This window comes from Phocoena phocoena, chromosome 15 (genome assembly GCF_963924675.1).
Source record: "Phocoena phocoena chromosome 15, mPhoPho1.1, whole genome shotgun sequence".
Lineage (NCBI taxonomy): Eukaryota > Metazoa > Chordata > Mammalia > Artiodactyla > Phocoenidae > Phocoena > Phocoena phocoena.
Genome location: NC_089233.1, coordinates 61,830,773 through 61,843,843, shown reverse-complemented (window position 1 = coordinate 61,843,843; position 13,071 = coordinate 61,830,773). Strand labels below are relative to the sequence as shown.

Genomic DNA, 13,071 nt, shown 5'->3' with positions numbered 1-13,071 from the left:
CAGGGATCTGCTCCTTCTCTCTCTGAGTCCTTACCCCTCTTTGTGGCTTGCTTTTCTCATGGACATTCTCAACCTCCTTCCTGCTCAAAAGAGCCCCCCAAAATGGGAAGACCTAAAGAGGAAGCACGGTTGATGGGTTACAGTGAGAGCCTGTCACTTAAACAGTGCCTGACTCACAGGACTTTTACCTGTGGAGAACCTGTGAGTACTGACTCTGACACCCAGATTTAAGAGCTTGATAGCAATGGTAATCTCCTCCCTCCCCTTCCTCAGGCTGCCCTGAAGCCCAGGCAAGGTGTGAGCTCAGGGGAGAAATAGCAGAATGGAAACTTTGCCATGTCCAAGGATTTAATGGTTTCTTAAGGAAGCAGCAGTTCTGATGTGTGTGTGTGTGTGTGTGTGTGTGTGTGTGTGTGTGTGTTTTAATAGTGAAAACTTTTACATTTAGAATTAGCCAGCTGGACTCAGTTTAGATGATCCCAATTTTGTTGGCAACATCCAAAGCATCATAGTCGGGGCCAGTTGAACACAGGGCTTCCTCTGTCCATCAGGCCTGATCAGGGTGTTGACCTTGGCCACACCAGTGTCATAGAGCTTCTTCACAGCCTGTTTAATGTGGTACTTATTGGCCTTGGCATCCACAATGAACACAAGTGTGTTGTTATCCTTTATCTTCTTCATGGCTGTCTTGGTGGTGAGGGGAAACTTGATGATGGCATAGTGGTCAAGCTTGTTTCTCCTGGGGGGGGTCTTCTGAGGCTATTTGGGCTGCCTCCTGAGCTGCAGTATTTTGGGCCATCAGAAGATGGGTGACGTCCAGATCTTCTTTTTTCTGTGGCTATGGGCGACTTTCAACACTGCTTTCTTGGCCTTCAAAGCCTTTCCCTTGGCTTCGGCTTTGGGAGGGGCAGGGGCTTCCTTCTTTGCCTTCGGTGCCATCATCGTGAAAAGGCCAATGTGTTCTTGAAAATTAAACAGTAATCTTCATGGAATAGAAATAGAATGTAGAACTTCTAAATGACTAGAGAACGATAAAAGAACCAAAGAAAACTTGATCAGTCCAGCAAGAGTAATTAAAAGAGGGAATAAAAGAAGAAGTAACCAAAAAGAGATATAATAAATGGAAAAGATAGGTAAACTAACAGGAACAAGATGAAACACTAGTAAATCACAATAAACATAAATGGGTTAAATTCCACTACAAAGAGTGAAAAAGGCTCAGATGAGGTTTTTTAATGATAAAATCCATTTGGTATTTATAAAAGACTTTTCAGATGACACAAAAAGGAAGATTTAAACATAAGAAAGAGAGGGCAGCGCTATTAGTGTCACACACAAGTTCAAGGCAAACATGTTCAAGGCAAAAAAAGCATTAAATAGGGCAAAGTGAGATATTTTGTTGATCAAAAGCACAGTTTCCCAGTAAGATTTCAGAGCCTCTTGACTTTGGAGGTCTGCCCTTGGGGAGGTTGAGGGCTCTTGACCTCAGCAGTCTGCCCTGAGGGGGGGGTCAAGGAGGGCAGTAGGTCTTATGAACATAGAGAGTAACTTGGACTTCACTGTGAGAGACAGCATCTTTCTTTCTTCCCTCCTTCCCTCCTTCCTTCCTTCCATCCTTCCTCCCTTCCTCCCTTCCTCCCTTCCTCCCTTCCTCCCTTCCTTCCTTCCTTCCTTCCTTCCTTCCTTCCTTCCTTCCTTCCTTCCTTTCTTTCCATCTTTCTTTCTTTCCCAAACGCTCATGTTTTATCCCTTTTTCTTGTGAGGATCTTTTATAATCCCAGCATGTAAGCAAAACGTAAATATACTCTGGGCCTTTGCTGGTCCCTGGACGTATCAGGGGAGTAGAAGGGGCAAAGGGTGGAGGCAGCACCTTTCTTTCACATCCCTCAGCATCTACCCATCATCAGTCTCTTCACCTTTGCAATTTTTGCTACTGTCTTTCTGTAGCTACTTCTCTAAACCAGTATTCATACTTTGAGCATCAGCGTTTGCTCTCTGGAAATGTGCATGGAGCAATATGAGGGGCGGACTCCATGGAACTTGTGAGAATGTGCGGTCTGCAGCCTTAGCTGCCTGAATTTTAGTCCCTCTCCTCCTCTCCCCACTGGGCTCACCCATTGAGGTATGCTGGGGCCACTTTCTCAGTTCCCAGCCTCCTTCCCTTCTTTCCAACTCCAGGCCTTCCTGGTCATCTGCTGGCTTCCTTCTCACGTTCCATTTCTTGCCTCCCTCCACTCAGACACCCCCCACAGGCCTCTGGGATCAGCCCGCCTTATGTAGCTGAGTGAAGGGGGCCCAGCTTGCCTCTATGAGAGCCCAAGAAAGGCCTGAAATGCCACTGGCCCCATTATCAAGATCTGAGAAGCTGTAGCACAAACCTTTTCCCATCTCAGTAAATCCCTGGCACTGCAGAGGGTTTGTACTGTGGCAAGAAAAACAAAAAGCCACTGAAATACTGACCTTGACCGAGGCTGCTGTTTGGATTTCTCCAGGCAAAGAATGATCCTTGGCACGTTTCTGCTGTGAGAAGATGTGCAGGTGGGGTGGCTGATCTCAGGTCCTGCCCTGTGCCCCTCAGGCCCTCCCGCATCACCCCAGGGCAGCTAACCCTCAGAAACAGCTTCTCAAGTGTTGATCTTTTTTATTTGTATTCATTTTTATTTTTATCAATAAAAAATACACATCTTAAAAGTCATATAGAAAAACGGCAGATCCTGTCCCAGCCTCCCCTCTTCAATTTCTACCCTTCAGAGACATCCTCCGTCCTTTCTTATCTTTTAGCTGTCTCTTCTGGTATTTATCTCCTATTTCTACATAACATGTGTTCATGCTGCTAGTTCTTGATTTTTCAGTTTGGGCTGTTTTGGTTATTGTTGTTTAATTTCCTGCTGGAGGAGATAAGCATGTACACTATTACACCCTCTCATAAACACATGTATTATTTCTCCTTCTTCCATCCCTCAGTATTATTTATACCTCCCTATTTAGGTAAATTACTATATTTCTATTATAATGGCTGTATAGGTTATTCATAGCTGAGCCAATCAGCACACTGTGATTACATCTTCTTTCTTTTGATTCCCCAGAGTTAGCCATTGCCTCTTTTTTTCCAGCCTTAGCCCTCCATCTTTTGAGCTTGCTTATGGTGTGTGTGTGTGTGTGTGTGTGTGTGTGTGTGTGTGTCATTTTTATTTTTATGTACTCAGATTTATCAGTTTTTTTCTTTAATAGCTTCTGCATTTGAGTCTTAAGAAAAACCTAACTCCACTCTGCCTCCGTGTTCTCTTTTAGTATTCTCATGTTTTTAGAACAGTTTTAGATTTAGAGAAAAATTGAGAAGCTAGTGCAGAATTCCCACATTATCCACCCCCACACGGTTTTCCCTATTTTTTTTTTTTTTTTTTTTGCGGTACGCGGGCCTCTCACTGTTGCGGCCTCTCTGGTTGCGGCGCACAGGCTGCGGACGCGCAGGCTCAGCAGCCGTGGCTCACGGGCCCAGCCGCACCGCAGCATGTGGGATCTTCCCGGACCGGGGCACCAACCCGTGTCCCCTGCATCTGCAGGCGGACTCTCAACCACTGCGCCACCAGGGAAGCCCATCCCCTATTATTAATATCTTACATTAGTATAATACATTTGTTACAATTAGTGAACCAATACGGATACATTATTAACTAAAGTTTATATATTATTTAGATTTCCTTAGTTTTTACCTAATGTCCTTTTTCTGTTCCACAGTCCTATCTGGGATACACTATTAACATTTACTTGTCACATCTCCTTAGGCTCCTCTTGGCTGTGATAGTTCCTCAGCCTTTTCTTGGTTTCGATGACCTTGATAGTTTTAAAGCGTACTGGTCAAGTATTTTGTAGAATTTTGGAATTTGTCTGATGTTTTTCTCAACATAAAACTGGGGTTATGGGTTATTAGGAGGAAGACCACAGACACAGAGTGCCATTTAAAAAAAATTATTGAAGTATAGTTGGTTTACAATGTTGTGTTTAATTTCAGCAGACTCAGTTATACGTGTACACACACACACACACACACACACACACACACACACACATATATATTCTTTTCCATTATGGTTTGTCACAGGATATTGAATATAGTTCCCTGTGCTCTGCAGTAGGACCTTGTTGTTTATCCATCCCGTATACAATAGTTTGCCTCTGCCGATGCCACACTCAGAGCGCCATTTTTACCACATCATATCAAGTGTACCTACTGTCACCATGACTCATGACCGTTGATGTTGCCTTGCCCACACCGGCTGACATGATGTTTGCCAGGGGTCCTCACTGTAAAGTTACTTCGGAAGGAAGTCACCACATGCAGCCCACACCTAAGGGGTGGGGTTTATAATTTCCCTCCTTGACGGTAAAGTGTCTACATACATTATTTAGAATTCTTTTGCATGGGAGGTTTGTCTCTCCTTCCTCATTTATAAATCTATTCAATCATTTACTTATATGGCTATTTTTTCTATACTTGGGGTTATAACTCAGTACCGCTGTATCTATTTTGATGCTCCAGCTGTTCCGGCTTTGGCCACCGGGAGCTCTTTCAGCTGGCTCCTGTGCTCTTTTGACATACCCCCATTGAAGTTTTTTGTTGGTTTGTTTTCTGAAGGATTTTATTTTGTTTTAGTGTTTCTTTACTTTCTGGTACTACAAGATGCTCCAGGCTCATCTTGTATATATTCTACCCCAATCCTAGAATCAGCTATATCTTCCTTATATTATAGAATCATATTAAAAACCAAGATCTGGGCAATAAGTGTACTTATTGCTACTGGGGTGTCCTTTCTTTTAGACCCTCTCAGATGACAGAGCAAAAAAATATATGTGTTTTCATTTTTCATATTTGATCTTTGATCCATTTGGAGCTCATCCTAGTATATTCTGAGACACACGTCCTGCTTTACCCTTTTGTGTCAACATCATTTATTAAGGAACCTATTTTCTTCCCACTGATTTGAGATGCCACCTTTATAATTTACTAAATTTCCATCTGAAACAGAATGTACTTCTATTCAGTCCACCGGTTTCTTTGTTCATGTACCAGCTACACACTGTTTTAAGTATTGAGACTAATAGGTCTTAATATCTAATACATGTAATTGATATATCTTACTACGTAGCAGGAATGATTCCCCTCCTTGTTGTCCTTATTTTTTAAAGCTTCTTTGGCTTGAAAAAAGAAGTATTTGAAAAAAAAAAGTTTAATGCCTTAAAAAATTTCATACTCCGTTCTTGGTGAGGGAAAGATACTGAGGCACCGTTGATCCATCCACATGAACATGAAGCTGAAACACTTTGATTGCGGGCCTTTCTGTTCACCCAGCAGACCGGGTGGGTGGGCCGTGAGCCAGGAGCATCACACTTCCGTGCTGGAATCTGGGGGCTATAAATATTGACAGCCCAGCGTTCCGATCCTCCTAAAGATGGTGACAGGCAAAATAGGGCATCGCTAAAACTTGAGAGGGAAAGTTTTCTGGGAAACCTCTTTTTTTTTTTTTTTGCGGTACACGGGCCTCTCACTGTCGTGGCCTCTCCCGTTGCGGAGCACAGGCTCCGGACGCGCAGGCTCAGCGGCCATGGCTCACGGGCCCAGCTGCTCCGCGGCATGTGGGATCTTCCCGGCCTGGGACACGAACCTGCGTCCCCTGCATCGGTAGGCGGACTCTCAACCACTGAGCCACCAGGGTAGCCAGAAACCTCTTTTTTGAGAAGACAAAAAGGGAAGTGAAAAACCCACTGTCAAACATCTTTGTTACAGGGCATTGTTTTAGTGATCAGTATATTTCACTGACAGTCCTCGGTGCTTTGAAGAAACTTCCTACAGTTTCCAAATACTTGAAGAAAATGAGCATTACGGCTGCTTTCGCCAGGGCAGCCTGGGTTCAGAGACGTCCGTGTCTCTCTTCTTTCCTCCTGCTTCCCTGAAGCTGTGTGGGAAAGAAGCAGAAAGTGACCAACATCCTGTCTCCAAAGCCAGTTGCCTGATGCAGTTAGTAGATACCCCAAACCTAAACTCATTGTCCCCGTCCGCTCCAAAAGTCTCAGCCCCCTTCCAGGCTACCAAATCCACCCCCATGCTTGCAAGGATGCTGACGCAGCCTTTCAGCTTCATTATCTGGGAGGAAAAATGCATGCAGTGCCCATCATTTACTGGTGCAGGCAGGAGAGCTGCCTGGTGCCCGGAGCAGAATCCCGCATGTGGGGCTGGCCTGAAGATGCTTTATCTGTGTCAAGGGAAAAGGCGGGGGCAAGGTCAGGAGCCGCTACGTGGGCCTCCATCCATGGGAGCAGCTCTGTCTTCTCAGACCTCTGACTGTGAACCGCCCCTCAAGGCACCCAGGTAGCTGACTCCCTGCTCTGTCTCTAAGGACCCAACAGGAAAGGAGGTGTCTCTCCCCAGCTGGGCCAGGAAGGAGCAGCTCAAACCAGATGGTCACTGAACCAATGGCCGACCTTGTGCCCCACCCCCCTCCGACTCTGGGTCCAGCCTGACTGAGACCCAGAGGGGCCTTGTTGTCTCATGGCCACATCCTGTTGTTGTATTTAACAATGGAACTCCTGACCCCAGTTCTTGGATATCCCCCAGTTCGAGGGGGATATCTTGGGCAGGGCGCTTTCTCCCGCCCTCCCTTTTTTTTGTCACATTTTTTTGAGGGCGAAACCCCTGGTGGCTTTGTGGAGGCTTCTGCTTAAGGCACCGCAATGTGGGCTGCTTGCCTCCGGTGGGGGGGGGGGGGGGCGAGCATTTATGGGTTGTGGCTTTTCCACAGCTTCTTGACTCCCCCGACCTTGGCAGCCTGATGGCTCCTTCTTCTCAGGTGGGGCCCAGACAGGTCCCGGCCCCCAGCAAAGAGCTGCTGCAGGAGACCTGACCCCACTTGGTGGCTGGGTGGGCCAGGGCTTTGTAACCAGACCTGGAAAATGCAGGAGGGGTTCAGACGCTTCAGTAGCTGATGTCTGGAGATCAATTAGAGATAATGGCTCTGGGTGGACTCGAAGAAGCATGGCCAGGATTTTTCCTGGTTGTGATTGTGTTCACCTCATTAACCGGCCTTTTTCTTTTTTTTTTTGAGGGTGGCACAGAAGTGTCACACTGTTTGTGCTGCCTGCCTTGTTTTACTCATACGGGGACCAGGCATCGACCCACGGCGGGCTGGGAGCTCCCCAACCTCCACTCAGACGGAGGAGGCAAAGGCCCACGCTTCTGCTCACAGCCCTCCAGACCCTTGCCCTCCCTGCGACCCTCTGTGTGTATAGTTTTTAAAAAATCTCCTCCTTCATTCATTCAACAATCATTTAAGTTCCTTCAACGTCCCAGACACTGTTCTGAGACAGACAGGGAGCCCGCTCTCTGGGAGTTCACAGGCCATAGAGATGATAAACAAGACAAGAAAGAAAAAAAGATATGCAAAAGTGCGATGTTTAGGGCGGAGAATTAAAATAGAGACCATCGATAGACTGCGCCTCTGGGTGAGAAGGCCTCTCTGAAAAGATGGCATCCAGGCCGAGACCCAATTGATAGGAGGTGGCCCGGTGGAGCAGACAGTGAGTGCAAAGGCCCTAGGCTGGGAACAGCAAGGGGACTAGGACAGCGGAGTGAGGGGCAGATGTGCTTGGGAGAAGCCCGAGCAGCCTGCAGAGGACAGTGTTCTCTCGCCCACCTGTCGTGTGCACGTGGAACCTCAAGGCGCACCTTCCTCTTCCAGAGGAGGGCAGGGGCTTAACTGGAGGTGACAGCAAGTGGAGATGAGCGGCCAAGAGAGCCCGTCGACTCCGACCCTAGGTGTGGCCCTGCCCCGCACCAGCTGCCTAACTTTCACTTCTCCAAGCTGCAGCTTCCCTGTTACTGGAACAGCACGTTTGGGCCAGACTTCAGTGGTTTTCAAAATTTGCTTTTGGACAGAGGAACCCCTTTCTTCAAGGAAACTCTTCTGGGGAGGAAGTTAGTGTGTCAAGGGTCAGCAGGAGGCAGGCATGTTGCTGGGAAAGGGGCCCAGAGCTCTGCCCACCTGCCCTTCCTGCCCCCAGCCAGCCCACCTCCAGCCTTCAGCAGTAAATAACAGGGCCTGGATTGCCCTGAGCTTTGGGCTGGGGTGCTGCAGACAGGCGGGAGAGGGGCTCAGCCCAGCATGACCACAGGCAGCCCGGCCCCAGGCTGGCCGCTCCCCTCTCTCCTGCAGCTTCCTCCTCAGTAGACGTGAGTGACAGAGCCTATGCCTTGCCAGCCCCATGGTTGCTGGGAGGCTTGGATGTTTGGAACAGCTCCAAGTGCCTCAAGAAAAAATAGGACAGAAACAGAAGATGCTCTTTACCTGGAACACTGCTGTGGCTCGGGAAGTGCCCGGGCACACCTGTGCAGAGCCTGGCACCTTTCCCTCTGCAGAGTCCTCCCCCACCCTGCACCGCAGTAGCCACAGCAGGTGCCCTGACACAACCCCCCTCCTCAGTCTCTTTAAGGACCTGACAGTCTAGGGAAAAGACCACATGGGTCTGGGGTCCTTACTGTCCAGTCCATCCGTAAACAGGAGCCCTGTGAATCAGACAGGGATGCTTTTGACTACAGGTCTAAAAACCCAGCTGGCTCTATAACAAAACATGAAGGTTTTTTACACCTGAAATAGGAAGAGTGGTGGCGCAGCTGTTGGTGTTGATGTCAGCCATGTTGGGTTGGTGTCTCTGTGACGTTATTGACCTTTTCCTCACACTAGCAAGTTGGCTGCTATTGCTCCAGCCATCTTGTCCACATTCAGGGTGAGAAGAAGACGGGAAGGGGTGGCGTAAGCTTAGTCCAGCAAAGCAAAAGCTTTCCCAGAGAGTTGCCAGTACACTTTTGTTAACATCTCATTGGCCAGGGTCACATGGCCACTTCCAGCTGCGGGGGTGCAGGTGGGGGGTGGGGGCTGGGAAAGAAAAAATTTCACTTCCCACCTTCTGTAGTTCAGACAAGGGAGAGAGAAATGTTGAGTCTAGCTATCAGGTAAGTTAGTCCACAGTATCTGCCGTGGCCTGGGCACCATCATTTGAGCTTGACAATGCCTTTGGGTGTTAAGTTGCCAAAGGCTTGGGCAGGGGGAAGAATAGTAAGGGAGGGGCTTCCCTGGCCATCCAGTGGTTAAAAGTTCGCCTTCCAATGCAGGGGCTGCAGGTCCGACCCCTGGTCAGGGAGCTAAGATCTCATATGCTTCACAACCAAAAAACCAACATGTAAAACAGAAGCAATATTGTGCCAAGTCCAGTAAAGACTTTAAAAGATGGTCCACATCAAAAGAAAAAAAAGAATAGTGAGGGAAGGAAACAGAGCGGAAGCAGGGAGGAAGGGAAGAGAGGAGGGGGTGGCAGGGAGGGGAGCAGGAACCATCTTTCGAGGCCTTCTGTGTGCTGGGTCCCTTACAGACAACATGGGGAAGCTGAGGCTCCGTGTCAGGGAGCTCAGGTAACTCACCCAAAGTGCGTGAGAGGCAGAGCCTGTTCCCTCCCACATTAACGCTGCTATTTCCCAAGGGATGGGTAGGGAGGTGGGGGGGAGAAGGGAAAGGAGAAAGAAAGTGATGGTGAGGTTAGGGCCAGGCCAAGGCCCCCTGCACCAGCAGCTTCATGGGCACGGGCCTGGGTCTGCTTATCTCACCACCACAGTCCCTCACCTGGGTCAGGCCTTGGCACACAGTAGGGGCTCAAGAAATGTTTGTTGACTGATGTCTGTATCATTAATTACTTATCTTTCACATCATCATCATTAACAATAACTAGGGTTTGGGCAGGTGTTCTGTGTCAGGCATCAGTCCAGCGCCCGGCAGGCATCCCTGCATTTAAGCGCACAGCAGTCTTCAGAAACAAGCTTCTATTATTGTGCCCCCATTTCAGAGATGAAAAAACTGAGGCTTGGAGAAGTTAAGTCTCCTGCCTGAGATCACACCGAGGAAGGGCCTGAATGCAAGCAAAACACGTCCCCTGCTCTACCCCCACCTTAGATGCTGACCGTCAAACACAGGACGCCAGCCACCAGCAAGGCCTCTGTGCAGCATCTCTGGCCCCAAAGCCTTGGCTGCTACCCGTCCCCCCACACGACCCCCACCTGCAGCCTCCGTCACGGAGGGACCACCTGCCCCAGTTTCCCAGCGTCTCGCTCAGCTCGCAGAGGGGCTCTGCCTCTCCTCCGGTCACCTGCTGAGGAGCAGCCGGAGTTGCCTCCCAGGAGGCTCCCAGGCCCAGCCGCCCTCAGGGGCTGCACGGAGAAGCTGAGGTTCCAGGCAGGGGCTGACCACCTCGGAGCAGCCTCAACCCCGGGGGAAACCTCTGCCCACCCAGCCCCAGACTCGCTCTAGAGGGTTCCTCTCTCTGCTCTGCTGGAGGTCGGTGAAGCACAGTGCCCCGCGGTACGTCTCAGCAGCCCCACCTGGGCAGGGCCCACCATGCACCCTGGAGACCAGCTCACCCTGCTTCAAACCCCAGCACGTCCACTAGCTTTTAGCTCTGTGACTGTGGGCATGTCCCCTGGTCTCTGAGCTGTCGGGGGACTCGCTGTGTCATTTAATCTCCCTCCCACAGCCACTATCTTCGTGTGCAAAGTGGTAGTTAAATCACCCTTGTTATTTGACTGGTCCAATAAGGTAACATATCCTACCACCCAGCACGGGTGCCTGGTAGTGTATGGGTCGCCATAATGGATTACACCAGGCCCTAAGCTGCTCAGCTATGGTAACTGGCCTCAGCTTTTTTCCCCCTTTTCATACTTTTATGGAAGTATAACACGCATACAGAAAAGAACACGTATCATTAAGTGGACAGCTCAGTAAATTTTTACAAACTGAATCCACCTCTTGTGACCAATTCTCACATCAAAAAACAGAACTTTGTCAGCGCCACAAAGACCCTTTGAGCCCCCACTCCGGTCACTCACCTTTGGCAAGGGTGGCCACTCTCCTGACCTCTGATACCACAGATTGCTTCTGCCTGTTCTGCTGTGGCACGTGTGTGCTCTTTTGCCCACAAGCATGAGTTCGTGAGAGTCCTTGTGTTGGGGCCTGCACCACTAGTTTGTTCCTGTCCATCGCTGAAGCAGTATTCCACCGTGTAGATGTGCCACCATCATCCATTCTCCGCTGATGGACACTTGGTAGTGTCCAGGCCAGGGCTGCTGTGAAAAGTGCTGCTGTGACCATCCTGGCGTGTTTGGGGACCATCTGTACTCGTTTTTGTTGTGTGCACCCCCAGGAGCAGTAGTGCCAGGTTGCAGCTGGCCTTGGCTTTTTGGCCAAGCCTCTCCAAAGGTGCCAGGAAAGAAGGGAGAGAGGAGGTAGGTGCCCTCTCTGGGGAGCTCCAAAGTGTGGTCTGCATTAAGGGGGGGGGGGTGCGCTTAATTCAGAGCTTTGTTGCAGACATCAGGGCTGTGCTGGGCAGTGGGCAGGATGGGGTCCTGAGTGATGCAGTGGTAGGTCCCTACTGTGTGCAGGATGCTACCGGGGACTCTGCCACCTGAGAGCCTGTCCCAGCCCCTGAGAGCTCATGGTCCAGTTGGGGAGATGAGGTATAGCTGAGGAAATGGGAAGTACTACAGGTGCATTAAGTGATATAAGACTGACGGAGACCTGCCACCAGAGCCAGCTGGGTGGTCTGTGAGACTGACGCTCTGAGTTCAGAGGGGCCTAGATCTGGCAGGGGTGGAGGATGTCTTTGTTAATGGCCCAGAGTATATTTCTACCTAGTGAACGCCCATGCATTCTTCAATACCCAACTTAAATGTCACCTCCTCAGTGGAGCCCTCCAGGATCCACTATGTCCTTCTCACATAACTAGGCACTTCGTTCCTAGCAGGTCCCACAACTGTCAAGTACGAACCGAATATATATCTGGTGACTAAAACCTTTGTGGTCATTTGATTAATCTCTCTCTCTCCTGCTGGCCTGCAGGCTACAGGTGGGAAGACCTGTATCTGTGTTGTTCATTGTTGTGTCACCCATAGTAATCATGGTGCCTGGCATGTGGTAGGGGGTCTATACATTTTTGTGGAAAAAACGTGTGTCTGGAAGCATGCATGATCAAAGGCTTGAAGGGGGTCACACATGGGCAGTTGAAGGACAGCAGTTGTGAGTCTGAAGCAGAATTCACAGTTTGGAACAGAAGGCTGTAAGGCCAGCAGGGCTGTGGAAGCCCTTAAACACCAGGCCAGAGAGCTCTAACTTGATTCTGCCCGTGACTGGGAGCCATTGAAGGTTTTGGAGTAAGAGAGATTAATTGATGACATTTTAAAGCAACACGTTTCTGAAAAGGCAACCGATCAAATTGTAATTTCTACCTTTCGTCATGGTTGTTAGGAAAGTGTATTTCAACAAGTCAGACTCTTAGTGATACGCATCATGGGAAATGTATCTGAATAGAGAAGGAGTGAGGAAACGGCATGGGACAGTTTCTCCTAGATTTCAACCAAGGTGTCAAACCAACTACGAGGTTGCAGCCAGCTGGGCAAAAATCAGTGAATGTGAAGAATAAATGGATAAGCTGAGTTACTACCCAACCTGCAGATCAGGTATTTCGAATCCAGGCGTGTGTGAAGCCCTGGAGCTTCTATCCCCGCTCTTCTTCCTACCGAGATGCCCTCTCCACTTGCCACCTGTCACATTCCTCCCGCCGCCATTGGTTCAGAGTAGATGTCACCTCTTCCCGGAGCCACCCCCCAACAGCCCCTCAGTCAGAAACGCGCCCCCCCCTCACCGTTTGCCGTAATTGTGCTGCACTGGAGCCTTCCCTGCTGTGGCAAGAGTTTGTCTTTATTATGCTGCGGGCAGGGACAGTTCCTGGCAGGTAGAGGTGAGTGCTGGCCCTACCAGATATTAAAATATATTCCAGAGCTATGCTATTGGGACAGGAATTGACAGATCAGTAGAACAGGCAATTCCAAAAGTAAGGGGAAATTAGTATACTATAAAGATGGCACTTCCAATCAGTGGATAAAGATGAGTTATTTAAAAGATGGTATTGGGGGCTTCCCTGGTGGTGCAGTGGTTAAGAATCCGCCTGCCAATGCAGGGGACACGGGTTTGAGCCTTG

At 49.2% G+C, this 13,071-nt stretch overlaps 1 protein-coding gene and 1 pseudogene across 1 annotated transcript in view; one reads left to right on the top strand and one right to left on the bottom strand.

The window, feature by feature from the left end:
• The window catches only part of NOL4L (nucleolar protein 4 like), a 126,848-nt gene that overhangs the window by 73,398 nt on the left and 40,379 nt on the right, over positions 1–13,071 (top strand). The window lies entirely within an intron of this gene.
• LOC136135225 (large ribosomal subunit protein uL23 pseudogene) lies at positions 470–939 on the bottom strand (annotated as a pseudogene).